The sequence below is a fragment of the Leuciscus leuciscus genome (genome assembly GCF_965113295.1).
Source record: "Leuciscus leuciscus genome assembly, chromosome: 12".
Classification (NCBI taxonomy): Eukaryota; Metazoa; Chordata; class Actinopteri; order Cypriniformes; family Leuciscidae; genus Leuciscus; species Leuciscus leuciscus.
In genome coordinates, this window is record NC_138736.1 from 29,334,058 (window position 1) to 29,349,019 (window position 14,962).

Sequence of the window (14,962 nt, forward strand, 5' to 3'; positions counted from 1 at the left end):
GTTTTGAGAGACCAGTCTACTCCTACGCAAAGACCCTGCCTCCACCAATGGCGTGAATTGTGGGCGTGGCTTGTGTTATGTTTTTTTGTTTTTGTTTTTTTTTCGTGGCGCTATATAGTGCAGAAACGACATAGGCTGCTATTGTTTTTTTAAGTTAGTTCGATTGAAATAAAAGAAATGTTATTCCGAAAGAAACTGTAAAGTTGTGTATAAGTTGAAAATTATATTTGATATTATTGACTCTGAAGTGTATTTTGCAGCCTGATTAACCCTGTTTTCTATACGATATGTTTGTCATTGTTTCCATTGCTGAGGGACATTAACATTCTGTAACACAGTTCTGGTGCCTGAATGCTTGGGACATTTTGTCTGTTGTAATAATAGTCCATGAAACACATCAGATTCTTTAGCTTGTGGCGTTCGCCTGTTCTTCTCTTACCAGGTATGTGCCACACCTTTTTTCTTTTCTTTTTACTGACATAATCACCTGCAGTCAAAATACCTTTACTGAAAGGTGTGTGACAGTCTGGACTAGAACATGTTGCTTTCCAGCAGATAACCTAAGTGTGATCAACCTTTGAGAATGAACTTTCCTGGAAAACTTCAATTGCTTTCTCTCTCGTGTCATTCAGCAGTGTCTGTTGCAATGTTGTGATATGTAATTGTTTAATATCCATATAAAGTCAGTAAATAATGAGTATTTTGGGTAAACTGTTCCTTAAATGACAGTAACAAGTATTTCAGGTGACAATTACTCTCCTGTAGCAATGACGTTTACGTTCAACTGTCTGGAAATGTTCACCCATGCAGCATAAAGTAGGTTTACAATATTCCACACTGGACATATCCCACATGAATTTATTTCCAGATTTATTTATTTATACATTGTTTTTCACAGATTCACATTATGTCGAATAATTTTGTTGCAAGCGTCCATGTTTTTTTGTTTTTTTATATTTAAGAAATATTCAATATTTCTGAGGTGAAATCAAGTGTTCCTGATTTATAGCACATTGGTATTAAACACAGAAATTAATTAATGATTATCATGATCCATAGATTAAAATATCATTGTTAAAGATCTCATCTGGTTGCAACCTAACCCAAAAGTTAGGATAGTCACAATATTGCACCACTAGAGGGCACATGAATCCCACCACCCAGCTTGTGGGACCCTATCATGCTCGTTGTGAGTGCAGAGTCAATATCAGTTTGTTTAGCACAGCCTCTTTTTTCTGCACTATAGTTTCCAGAAGAAACAATATTTTGTTTTTCTCAATTGTTCTGGAATAAAATTGGAGGTAAAAAGTGAAATAAGAATAGGCTATAATATAAATATAATGTTTATATAGGCCTTTTATATATAATATAGTCGCTACATATTATTTATATATTATTTTCAATATACAGTATATATATATATATATATATATTCAGTATATTTTATCTGATTTATTTCTTTTACAAAGATGAATATCTAACAGCCATTAGGTAGCCTATATTAAAAAGGCATGTTGATTTTCCACTTAATTAACAAGAAAGATATTTGAATATCTAATATAATATAGGCCTATAATGAAAGTTTTGAATACATGTACATGTTGTCAATACAATTCAGTACTGGAAAGAGTTAGAATGAGGTATGTTTCTGTAACCTCCTCAGAAGTCCATGTTAAAATATATGCATAATCTAATTTGGTTTCTTACGTTTCCATTGTTATTTAACTTAGGCCTAAATTATTTAGCCAACAGAGCTCCAATCCATCCATCTTAAATTCCATCCATCCATCTTCTTCCGCTTATCCGGGTCCGGGTCGCAGGGGAAGCAGTCTAAGCAGGGATGCCAAGACTTCCCTCTCCCTAGACACGTCCTCCAGCTCTTCCGGGGGGACACCGAGGCGTTCCCAGGCCAGCCTGGAGACATAGTCCCTCCAGCGTGTCCTAGGTCTTCCCCGGGGCCTCCTCCCGGTGGGACATGCCCGGAACACCTTCCCGGGAAGGCGTCCAGGAGGCATCCGGAAAAGATGCCCGAACCACCTCAGCTGACCCTTCTCGATGTGGAGGAGCAACGGCTCTACTCTGAGCTCCTCCCGAGTGACCGAGCTCCTCACCCTATCTCTAAGGGATCGCCCAGCCACCCTGCGGAGAAAGCTCATTTCGGCCGCCTGTATCCGGGATCTTGTCCTTTCGGTCATGACCCCCAGCTCATGACCATAGGTGAGAGTAGGAATGTAGATTGACCGGTAAATCAAGAGCTTCAGCTCTTTCTTCACCACGACAGACCGGTACATCGACTGCATTACTGCAGAAGCTGCACCGATCCGACTGAGAACCATGGCCTCGGATTTGGAGGAATTAGGTTAATAGGGAGATATTTATTGTTTTGACGCATGAGCAGGCCATGAATTACCAAATTATTTATATTCAGTATTATCGCAATCAGTATCCAGCATTTTTATTCAGAGAAACATATACAAGCATGCACTGTGTTTTGGAATATGTGTATCACTGAAGATAACCCTTATCTGTTAATGGATTTTGTTTTGTTCATGCTTCTATTTAGGTGTCCTACTGCTATTATGATTCATTTTGTGACAAGTTAACAACGGCCCAGTCTCTAATGGAAGCCCTGTAATACTTCGAGCGAAATCGAAGAACGAACTGGTGTGACTACATTTTGAATTACATCAGGCCAAAACAAAGCTTGTTTTATGTTTGTTTCGGGAGTTCGACATAGCTTGCCTGAACTTTCTGAAAATGTTCGCTCTGGCATGTAAACACCTTCAAACTACCATTGGTCCGTGGCGATTACGCAATAGGTCTAAATGGTCTAAAGACCACGGCGCAAGTTCACTTAGGGCGTGTTCGAATCCACTTTTTCTAGTTTAACGACGGGGGAAATGGTCGGCGCGCCCAGCGCATGGTCTTAAAAGGTTGTCCCTATTCTAGGCCTCTAGGGTTGGGTATCGTTTTTTTTTTTTTTGAAACCGGTGCCAAAACGATACTTTTAAAACAGTGCCGGTGCCTAAACTGTGCCTGAACCGATACTTTAAAAAAGAGAACCTCAAAACGATGGTGAATAACAGTAAAACTATTTATTTTATTTTATTTTTTTTATTAAAAAATCTTCAAATTGAATATATTAGAATTTTAGAGTAAATATATAAATATAAGTAGTCTAAATACAAAACTACAAATTCACATAACAAATTCACGTTAAAACCTAAGCCACCTAACCCAAATACAATAATTTAACACTAAATAGGCTAATACTGCAGTAGGCTACTAATAACAGCAAAGTAGTCTGTATTCTTCGTAGCCTATGCTACAAACTAGATTTAAATTTCAGCAATTCTTTTCACATTGTTTGCCTTCTCTGGCCAAATACGACACCTCTCCTGACTTATTGCATGTCCTGCACAAGGTGAGCATTATTTTAGAACGCATCACCTTAAATGTCGGGACGCGAAACCCATTGTGGAAGAAGAACACCGTCATGTTTACAACTGTGGCAATGAGCGCTCATCAGGATCAACTGAAGGCTGGATTTTCAAAAGTACGTGAGGTTCGCGGCTCTATTGTTGCAGTAAACTTTCACTACGTTCTTGAATGAATCATTTATTAGATGTATGCTGGTCTGTTACTGTATGGACATCGACTTTACATAATCACACTAAACATGACGCAGAACAAATAACGTTTTGCGTTTTGATTCGGTCCGGTTACATACCGGTTACTCAGGTACCGGTTCAATATCGGTGCCCGGTTTCGGTATAACCCTACCCTATCTCTTAATGAGTAATGGGTGTGTTTTGGGCATAGCATGCAAAAAAACAATCAGACTGTAATTTCGCATTCCCTTTAAAAGCCAGTTGCGCTCGCACCATGGCGGATTCGCTATTTACATTTAAAGACTGAACGCTTCTTCAGAGAGGAAACAGATCTGCTCGTGTTCAAGGTTAAAGCGCGCAAGCAGACCATTTACGGGGCAAGCCGGATTCCACCATATTTTTATGTACACAATATTAATCTTTTACATTGTAATCCTTTTATTTTTTATATTTGGCATGAAGTGTGCTGCTGCGCGCCCCTGTGTGTGTAATAAGCAGAGTGTGTGCGCATGGTGAGCCTGCCTATAGGCGCACATTACTAAAGTGCTCTTTAAGTTACAAAAAAAATATTTCAGTCTGTTTCAGTTGCCTCAAAATAGCAACGCTCCAACAATGCGCCTGAACACACCTCATTTTCAGACCAGACCTGACCCATGGGCGTGCAAATGGATGCGAATACATTTGCTTTTTAAACAACGTGGCGCAGGACGTGAAAATGATAACTGCGTCGGGCTGAAACTAGCAAAATACACTTGCGTCGCGCCTGGCGCCGCATTGCGCCAAGTGTATGATAGGGCCCTTAATGTGCACTTGCGGTCATGTGAATTTACAATGGCCACTGTGTTCACATGTCCACTTAGTCCACAATACTGTGTCCAATTGAAGTGAACGAAAAATAACTTAGCTGTGAGTACATCGGGGCCTTAAAGCCCTTGCGATCTTCCTCTGAGTCCGCACTTTTGTGATGTAATGCCGCTTTGACTGTCGGGTAGAAGCCTGCTGTGGATCTCGCTCATTGTGGGTTCTGTAAAAGTGTGTGCAACAAAGACGCATATCGGCTGCAAAGGGGGCATCCACGAGCACCCTTCAGAAACCTTACATGACAAATGAGACGCCCTTCTGTCTTGTGGACTCGCGCACGTGGCGGCCATTGCAAGTCCACAAGATCGCAAATGCACATCAGGGGTGCTTCTTAATCGGAAGGTTACTTCCTATTTAGGCTGCATATCTCGACTGCCATATCAACAAGGTCTGTCAAAGGACGTCTGAAAGATATCTGGAGGAAAGTTTGAAGGATCTTTGGAAGGCAGCCTTCATTTCGCATCCTTCATTCAGCTCATTTTGAAGGATGCATCAAGTGTATCCTTCACATCCTTCAACAATCCACAATCAATGCACACATTCCAATTCACAAAAAAGAACTGACTGAAAACAAGCCTGCACTGATCTTGTCTTGAGTTCATTATGAAATGTAAGACAAAAAAAAAAGATTTTGGAGATGAAGGCCGGATGCTTTCTATTGTTTTGTAGTTAATCACATAATGCAAAACGGTGTGTAATGGCATCCACTAGGAGACTGGGAAACTGTTGTTGTCATTACCTGTACTGCATTAATAGAAAGGCAGTTAATATGAAGATTTTTTATATAAAGTATTTTTCAAGTTATAGCCTTATATTAAAGGGGTGGTATAATGCCCTTTTCACAAGATGTAAAATAAGTATTTGATGTCCCCAGAGAGTGTAAGTGAAGTTTTAGCTCAAAATACCCCACAGATATTTTTATATAGCATGTTAAAGTTGTCATTTTTTGAGGGTGAGCAAAAACGCACCGTTTTTGTGTCTGTCCCTTTAAATGCAAATGAGCTGCTGCTCCCGGCACAGGGGGCGGAGCTACAACAGCTTGTGTGCTTTTACCTCACACAGACATGCACTGGAGATTTCAAAAACTTTTAGCCTTTTATGTTCAGACCGGAGTCAGAAAGATGGAGAGACTCAAGAAGAAGTGAACAACATTTCTGAATGGTTAGTTGGTGAATTTATGTAGCTTATGTGTAGTTATCTTCTAGTCATTGATTAGCATATTCTGTCTTGATAATCTATAAATTGCGTTCAGGAAGCGGGGTTTATGTAAATTTTAATGTTGTGTAGTCCCTACCAGCCATTTGTTGTAGTCCTTAAAAAGCAATTTCTTTAAAAAAGAAATCACCCTTTGCTTTGAACTTTGAGCATTGTAACTTTGCAGATGTTGTTTATTCTCAAACAGCAACATTACACACTAACCAAAGTATGAAAAGTGAAATCATATTCAACCACCCCTTTAATAGTATTTTCGCATCGTGACCACAGGGCAGAAACATTTATGATGTAGCCATGCACACTGACTGCCTCATTCTAGCGTTTAATGCTGAGGAAGACTGTAGTCTACAAGCCTCTCTAAAAGGACTGGACTGGGAAGGACACAGCCTCACTAGGATGCAGCCTTCCATTTGAGAAGCACCTGAAGTGTGCCATTTTGATCAATCGCTAAATATACATTAAAAATGGCTGGGTTAAAAATAATACAACTGGCAACCCAGTGCTGGGTAACACCAGCAAATAACCCAGAAAATTGGCTCACACATTTTAAGCTTTCACTTTCCATAACATTCTCATTCACGGTTCCATGCTGGTGGAATGCTCTCCCCACCCTCATCCGGAATGCAGAATCCCTGACAACATTCAAAAGACAGCTTGAAAACCCATCTTTTCCGTGAGCACTTAACCTCATAAAAAAAAGTTTCCTTTTCCTTTAATCCTCCCTTATCAGGCTTATGCTACTCTGAACAATGCCTGAACTCACTTCATGCATTGTTTTTGCCTCTTCACAATGACTCGCTTAATTTAGTACTTATTTGTAAGTCGCTTTGGACAAAACCGTCTGCTAAATGTAAATGTAAGCCAGCAGGTTGAGTTGCAAATTAAGGACATTCATTCAATAATTTAAAAATTCTTTCAAACTGAAGCCTTTATTTCTTATTCTGTAAATGTCTCTTTTTGCACTGTGTAATATTGTGTCGACCTTCTGTTTTTAGAGGCTATCTTTCAAATCACAACTAATATTTCATTGTTCCATTTCATTTCATTATGTTATGTGGGGTGAATTCATGTAAATTGGGACACTTTATCCTAAACACTCTATCCAAAAATAAAAAATTATCTCCCAAATATCCCGAATTAACACTCCCATTATGGTTTATATTTCCCCAAGACAATACACTAAAACTAGCAAAAACACTAGGACTTTGTCAACACTGCGAATTATCTAATCTGTGATGTGGCATGGACATCAGTAAGATTTTCACTCCTTGTAACATTTGTGAAATTTGATTATCTTTTGCTGCTCAGATTTGTACGTACTGTTCATAAGCATCACAATATTATCTGACCTTCAAGATGTCAATCCACCTCTTTAAATACTAGGCACTGACAGTCCAACTTGGCCCAACTCATTCACTTCAGGACATAAGCTGCAATGGAAATGAAAACTACACTCAGCATCATTTCTAATTGTTCAGTTAACTTTAGGAGCACTCTAAAAAGTTTAACTATAATTTACTCAAATTTTTTGGTGAAACATTTTTACAGCAAAAAAAATTGAGTTCATTTTAAAGCTGTGAAATCAATGAAATATACTGTATGAATTGAGTAAATGCAAGTAAAAAAATTAGGTAAATCTGAGTATCTGCATCTGGTACATTAACAAATAAAATTGAGTAGAAATAATTTAAAGCTGCAGTCCGTAGTTTTTCCTCTTTGTCGCCATCTCTGTTCAAAATCTGCAATTGCAGTTATTCGGGGAATTATCAACTTTACGTGCGTTGTGCCTCGGCATGGCACAAAACTCCTCATGTTTTGAGGAGAACGTGCGGTTGTCAATCACCGCGCTGGTGGTGTGGATACTGTCATTCGGAATCACAGATTCTACTTTTTGGAAGTATGACCAACATAAGAATTTTCATCGTAAAATGTCGTCTGAAGAAGTAAGTAACATCCACTTTTGTTCTGACCAACTAAGGGAAAAAAGCATTGCAGTAAATCATGCTGATTAAATCTAACGATCGCTTATCATATCACGTCAAACCGTGCTAATTATACTTTATTCTCAAATTGTTGATGTTAACAACATCAGCATTGTGTGACTACATTTAATGCCCTTCCGATATTTATCCTTGTTTTCGCATGGGCCGGTTGCAGTCTCTTTTTAAAAATCAATATTTATGAGTAATATTAACTTTTTATTTAAGAGTAATATTAAAGTTTTTTTATTTCCTCTAAACCTTTGTAAAACAGTATTCCATTTAACCACCAGTATACATGACATTGGCCTTTATTGTCGATTAGTAGCCTACAGCAATACAGCATATTTTACACTGTTTTAACATGTAGCCTATACAATATTGCCTACATTTAAACTCATTTAACAAACATTTTAGACGTAAAAATGAAACATTTAAACATTCCAAAAATACAAATAAATTATTTTTGTGAAAAAAAAACTTAATTATAACTTTAAATTTTAGATAAAATTAACTTGGATTTTTAGTCAATTATTTTGGTGCATTGAACTCAAACAACCAAGTAAATGATTTTCAGAGATTTTATTAAGTTAATAAAGTTAAATATTACTGCAATATTTACTAAGCCACAGAATAATTTTTTAGAGTGAGGTATGGCTTGAAAAAAGCAAAATATTCATAAATTAATCATAAATTGCTGGCAAATAGACAAACACTCACAGACATATATATACTGATAGTACAAAAAACTTACCAAAAGTTAAAATTGAGCATGCCATATTTCTATTTTATTTATTTTTATTTTTATTTTTATTTTTATTTTTATTTTTATTTTTATTTTTATTTTTATTTTTATTTTTATTTTTATTTGATACTAATTTGTTGTGCCCTCTCCCAAGCAGGAGGATGGCACATTCACCCTCCGATGCAACTGGAGCCATACTTCCCTCCAGCCAAACCATCACTGGAAAACCTCAATGCGATTCTGTGTACATGGAAATGTTCGTCCCAGATTTCCTGCCAGCTGCGTCTCATCTTCACAATACGGATATTTTCGTCGAGCGGGAACTGCAGTAAATAGAGTAGAAGCGTGGTTTAGTGAGTGCTGCCAGAAAGGTGTGTCCTATGGATGCCAGCAGATCGTTTGCTGTGCCAAATAGGCGGTGAGTACAGACTGAGAACAGGCGTACTGTCTAAAGAGACATACTGATCCCTATTTTCATTGTTTTTGCAGTGGGAAAATGCTTTGTCCCATTTCTATATTGAAGAGTACTCCACCATGACCTTGGCCCATGAGTGCTGTGAAAAGAAGCGAGAAGAAAGGAGGAAATGCTTTTTAAAAAAGGCTGCTAACCCAACACCTGTTACTGGTCAAGATGCTAAATGATTATTTCTTGATGCCATATGACTACCTGAGCATTTGTATTTGTTTTAGCAACAAAAAAAAGTGTGTCAAAAATAAGTTAGTTCACGAGGAGTACAGAGACTTGTAGTGTAAGAAGAATAAACAATGTGCCAATAATATATATCATAACTGCCTTCTTTTTTCTTAAATATCCAGCATACATATAGGCTGTACCCTTTCAAAAAGGACACATTAGGGAATTTTAGTAACTTAAAGATACATATTAGTACATTTTGGAAGAAGAGAGTGTACCTTTTTATTTAGTGTGTACTGTATATATATATATATATATATATATATATATATATATATATATATATATATATATATATATATATATATATATATATATATATTCTATATTTCAACTGTTAAAGCCACATATCAGAAACCTAAATAAATAAACAATAATAATAAAACAGCAGCAGCTGGTAATTCTGTTTTGGTAACGTACATCTCAAATAATTTTGTAACTAAATTGACTAAACTAAAATTAGTATTTTTCTTGCTTTGTTCAGCTGCCAGAACACATCAAGATATGTTTTGTTTTTCTCAATGCTGCTCCTCAAGCATGACATATCACATTATTACCCGCAGAACTGGCTGGTCTGCAAGAAGCCATGGGAGTATTTCTCTCATGTACTTGAGCAATCCATTTTAATTAGATACAAAAAGATAAGATAAGATATTTCCGTAAATCATGATCTATTTACGTATTTTTGTCCATGAGTTGCTTTTAACAATATGGTCATAAAAAAGGTTTCTGGTAGCTGATATGATACATTTTTGTGCTGTTAACAGCTTAAATGTGCAAATACGTTTCACAAAGTCAGCCTTATAAATCCTCCCTAAAAACATCACCTGTTTCACACTTGAAATACGGGAAACATGCTGAATCAGAATGTCAGATGAGGGTTTAAAACTCATAAACCAGCCTGTGTAAAGTAAAAAAATTTAAGTGATTATTACTTTTGCCATATTGTCAGGTGTCAGTAAATAAAAAATGCAATTGTGTCTTTGAATTGATATCATCATTGCTAGTAAAATTAGAGAAAACTGTGAATTTGTATGAAATAACCATATTATAATTTCTGCTGCTTTGCACATGCACTGAAGCAATTGAAATTCATGACATAGCCTTCACAAAAGTTGTGGTCAGAATTATTGGCACCCCTGCTAAATATGATCAAAGGTGGCTGTAAAAATAAATCTGCATTGTTTATCCCTTTGATATTTCATTCAAAAAAATTGCAAAAATCGAACCTTTCATTGAAGTAAAAGAATTGAAAGTGGAGGGAAATCACATTTTGAAATAAATGTTTTTCTCTAAAACACGTTGGCCACAATTATCGGCACCTCTACAATTTTTATGAGTTAAATATCTCTGAAGTATATATTATAATTTGTTTAGCACACTAGGGTGACTAGGAACATAGCTATGACTTCTTGTTTCATAAATATGAGGAAACACAAAGGCCAAATTCCCCTTAACATCCATCACAATTAGTAAAACCAAAGAATGCAGTTCTGATGTGCAGCAAAAGATTGTTGAGCTTCACAAATTAGAAAGTGGTTGTAAGAAAATGAAAATGACCATTTCCACCATCAGGGCAAAGTTCCAATCAACTTAAGATGTTACAATCTGACTGGAAGAGGACGTGTGTCTATATTGTCTTAATGCACGGTGAGGAGGAGAGTTTGAGTGGCCAAAGAGTCTCCAAGGATCACAGATGGAGAATTGCAGAGATTATCTGAGTCTTGGGTTCAGAAAGCCTAAAAAAAGTCAAACAGGACCACATGTTGTTTGGAAGAGTTTCAAGAAAAACCTCTTTGCTCATCCAAAAACAAACTGTAGAATATTTAGTTGTCAGACATGACTGGGACCGGATTCTAAGGTCAGATGAAACTAAAAAAAGAGCTTAATGGCAGCATCCTGGTGGTCCAGAGGTCCTGGACATCTTGTTTAGATACATGGTATCATGGATTCTAGCAAATACCAACAGATAAAAAATCAAAACCTGATGGCCTCTTCTAGAAATCTTATAATGCATATGCAGACGACACACAGCTGTACTTAGCCCTATCGCCCAATGATTACAGCCCCATTGACTCCTTGTGCCGATGCATTGATGAAGTCAACAGTTGGATGTGCCAAAACTTTCTTCAATTAAACAAAGACAAAACTGAAGTTATTGCGTTTGGAAACAAAGATGAAGTTCTCAAGGTGAACGCATACCTTCACTCTAGGGGTCAAACAACTAAACATCAAGTCAGGAATCTTGGTGTGACACTAGAGTCAGACCTTAGTTTCAGTAGTCATGTCAAAGCAATAACTAAATCAGCATACTATCATCTGAAAAATATTGCAAGAATTAGATGCTTTGTTTCCAGACAAGACTTAGAGAAACTTGTTCATGCTTTCATCACCAGCAGGGTGGATTATTGTAATGGACTCCTCACTGGCCTTGTTGCAGCTCATACAGAACGCTGCCGCTAGGATTCTGAGCAGAACCAGGAAATATGAACATATCACACCAGTCCTCAGGTCTCTACACTGGCTCCCAGTAGATTTAGGATTGATTTTAAAGTATTACTACTGGTATATAAATCATTCAATGGCCTAGGACCTCAATACATTGCAGATATGCTCACTGAATATAAACCCAACAGATCACTCAGATCATTAGGATCATATCAGCTAGAAATACCAAGGGTTCACTCTAAACATGGCGAGTCTGCTTTTAGCTATTATGCCAGCCACAGCTGGAACCAGCTTCCAGAAGAGATCAGATGTGCTCCTACTGGTCACATTCAAATCCAGACTCAAAACACTTCTGTTCAGCTGTGCATTTACTGAATGAGCACTGTGCCGCTGTTCGTCCGACTGTTTGTACTGTACTGTATTTTATTTTATTTTTCTAAACTGTTTTAATTATTCTCATTTCTTTTAATTATTTTAATTTCTCCTATGTCAGCAGGGCATTTAGCCCGTAACTGTAAATGCCCACTCAGAAGGTGTAAAAGAAAGTGATAATGTGAAAGTGACGTGTATTAATTTGGGTTTGAAAGTAGAACAGTATTTAAATGACGATATTAAAGTTTTCATCTGAGAAAGAATGTGAACGCAGTGCTAAAGAAAGTGAAAAGAACGTGTGAGTAAATGAGGGAGAAAAGAAAGTTAAAGGAAAGTTGATAGATGGAAGTCGTAAGAAGATTGAAGGTTAAAAGAAGGTTGAAAGATTTAAGTCTTAAGGGAATCCTTTAAAGGAAAGATCTATAATAACATTCTTTTTTTATTTTTAAAAGTACTGTATTTTATTTTATTTTTCTAAACTGTTTTAATTATTCTTATTTCTTTTTATTATTTTAATTTCTTCTATGTAAAGCACTTTGAATTGCCATTGTGTATGAAATGTGCTATATAAATAAACTTGCCTTGCCATTTTTTGAATGAAATATCAAAAGGATAACCAACGCAGATTTATTTTTACATCCATCTTTGATATATTATATATTATATATTGATATATTATATATCATATTTACCAGTGGTGTCAATGATTCTGACCACAACTGTATCAGTACTTATCGCATTCACTGTAACTTTAGTGAACTTTGGTGAACTAGCCATTCGTATTTTGACTATCCACTGCTTTGACTTTGAATTCATATTATGGGGGAGTTTAATTAAAGACAGATAACCGTAGGCCCTTATCTCCATACTTCAAACTCTGCTGACTCACCAACTTTGGCCCGCCTTTCATGCCCCTTCCATCCCTTTAAATAAAGCCTTGCAGTCTTTTAAATCAGACCTGAAGAACTGAAGAAAAGAAGGATATTTTTACTGCAGAAAATAACCAGTCATGTTTTGGAAAAGCACACTTGTGACTACTTTGATTCTTCATCTAATTTCATTGGGAGGTATGTGCCTTATCTACAAAACTTTATTCTATTTATTGTCTTTTTATTTTGGTGCAAAAAAAAAAAAAAGCCTTAAAAGCATCTTCTAAATGAATAAATGTAAATGTATGTATTTCTCTAATAGATAGTTGATGTTTCATTCTCTGGTCTTCTTATTAATACATTTAAGATGGACCTTGACAATTTTTTTTTTACTTTTCTGCATAATATGTATTAATATCTTATCCTTCATCAACTTCAGCTACTTGGTTATTTTGTCCTTCTTCCATTTAGTGGGACAGATATTTTACCCTGAGGTGCAGCTGGAATCAAACTTCCCTCCAGCCAGACCTTCGGTTTACAATCTCGAGGCGATCTGTCTTTATGGCAATGGCCGCCCCAGATACACTGACTCCAGTTTCCCTTCATCCGGTTACGCTTACGCTCGTCGTGCTGGAAAGGCAGTAAACAGACTAGAGGCATGGTTCAGTCGGTGCTGCTATGGAGGTTTAGCCCATGGAAATGAACAAATCCTTTGCTGTGCGAAACAGGCAGTGAGTACACAGAATGAGAAACATAATATGTCATTTTACTATTTGCATTTTACTGAACAGAAAAATAATTGTCTTTTCCCCCCTTGTTTTCGCAGTGGAGAACTGCTTTGTCCCATTTCTGTATTGAAGAGTATTCCACCATGACCTTGGTCCATGAGTGCTGTGAAAAGAAGCGAGAACAAAGGTGGAACTGCTTTGAAAAAAATGCTGCTAACCCCTACTACCAACCCCTCTCTGGTTACATTGCCCCGGTAATATCACCTGATAGGATTTTCACCTGGGACCCCAACACCTGTTAAAGGTCAAGCTAAATGACAACCTGAGCATTTTTATTTGATTTAGAAGCACAAAACCAGTGTCAATCAATCAACTGTGAAGAGTCCGAATATAACATGATTTTCAAGTAAATTAAACATGCACAGTGTTCTAGAAGAGCTTGAATGCAACCCTGTGCATCAATATCTTCACATGTATTATTGTATGCTACAGAAAACATGCAAAATACAATGTGCAGCAACTTGCTATCACTCAATGTATTTCCAAAGTTGTAAAAAGATTCAAATAAATCTGAAGCCTTTTCATTGTTTATACTTGACTTTTCCTTTGAGAGAATAATTGTTGCTAGTCTATCTATCTTTCACATCCATTTTTTTTGCATGATAAATGTATTTGGGATCATAAACGTATAACAGTCTTTCGGTCTAATTTCTAAGGTAAAAATATAAAGGTTGGGAATTTAGTGAAAGATTTTATTTTAAAAGAATAAACTTGTTTTTCGAAAGAAATGGTAACCTTCAATTAGGTTAGAATGGAGTTTCAGCATCTATGATCTATACTTAATTTAGTGACATTATAAATGTAGGGATAAAATACCCACAATGGTATAATTCTTTAGCCTACCCTTTATGGAAATATAATGTTCCTTAATACATACCAGAATGTTAAAAAAAAAAGAAAAAAAAAGAAATCCTTATTGTTATCCTAGGCAACAATATGTTATCCTTTGAGCTGAATAATAACCATTGTCTTCTGTGAGCTGCTTTATAGCTAAAATGAACTTTTTCCAAACTTTGTGTAATTGCAACATTGACACCGTTATTGATCTGAATTGAATTCACATTTAACGAAACCGAGCTGAAAATGTCTTCCATAGAGCTTCTTTACAGCTAAAACTGAAGTCGTTTCATAAGTGGATTTTACAACAGTAATGCTGTTTTTTACTGTTTATACAATGAAACGGCTTTGAAACAATCTATGTAAAAAAGCGTTTTATATAGGCCTATAAATGTAACTGGACTTGCAACTACCTTCCATAAAATAGTCTTATATAGCAAACTTCCAGTGTATTTTCAGCTCAGTCAAAGCTTACTTTAAGCTGTAAGGTTTGCACATGATTTGTAATAGCCTAGATGTAATTATTGTTGAGCATTTTTTGCC

The 14,962-nt window shown here is 36.5% G+C and overlaps 1 long non-coding RNA gene across 5 annotated transcripts; it reads left to right on the plus strand.

Annotated features, from left to right (window-relative positions):
- Positions 1-94: 94 nt before the first annotated feature.
- LOC309510366 lies at positions 95-14,111 on the plus strand. Of its 5 annotated transcripts, none has more exons than XR_014210327.1 (7): positions 95-442; positions 745-816; positions 8,566-8,829; positions 8,901-9,036; positions 12,861-12,992; positions 13,266-13,525; positions 13,621-14,111. It is a non-coding gene; the product is annotated as an uncharacterized lncRNA (long non-coding RNA). The 5 variants fall into 5 exon arrangements; XR_014210328.1 differs by having other exon boundaries at positions 8,569-8,829; XR_014210329.1 differs by lacking the exon at positions 95-442 and adding an exon at positions 458-658.
- The last annotated feature ends 851 nt before the right edge of the window (positions 14,112-14,962 follow it).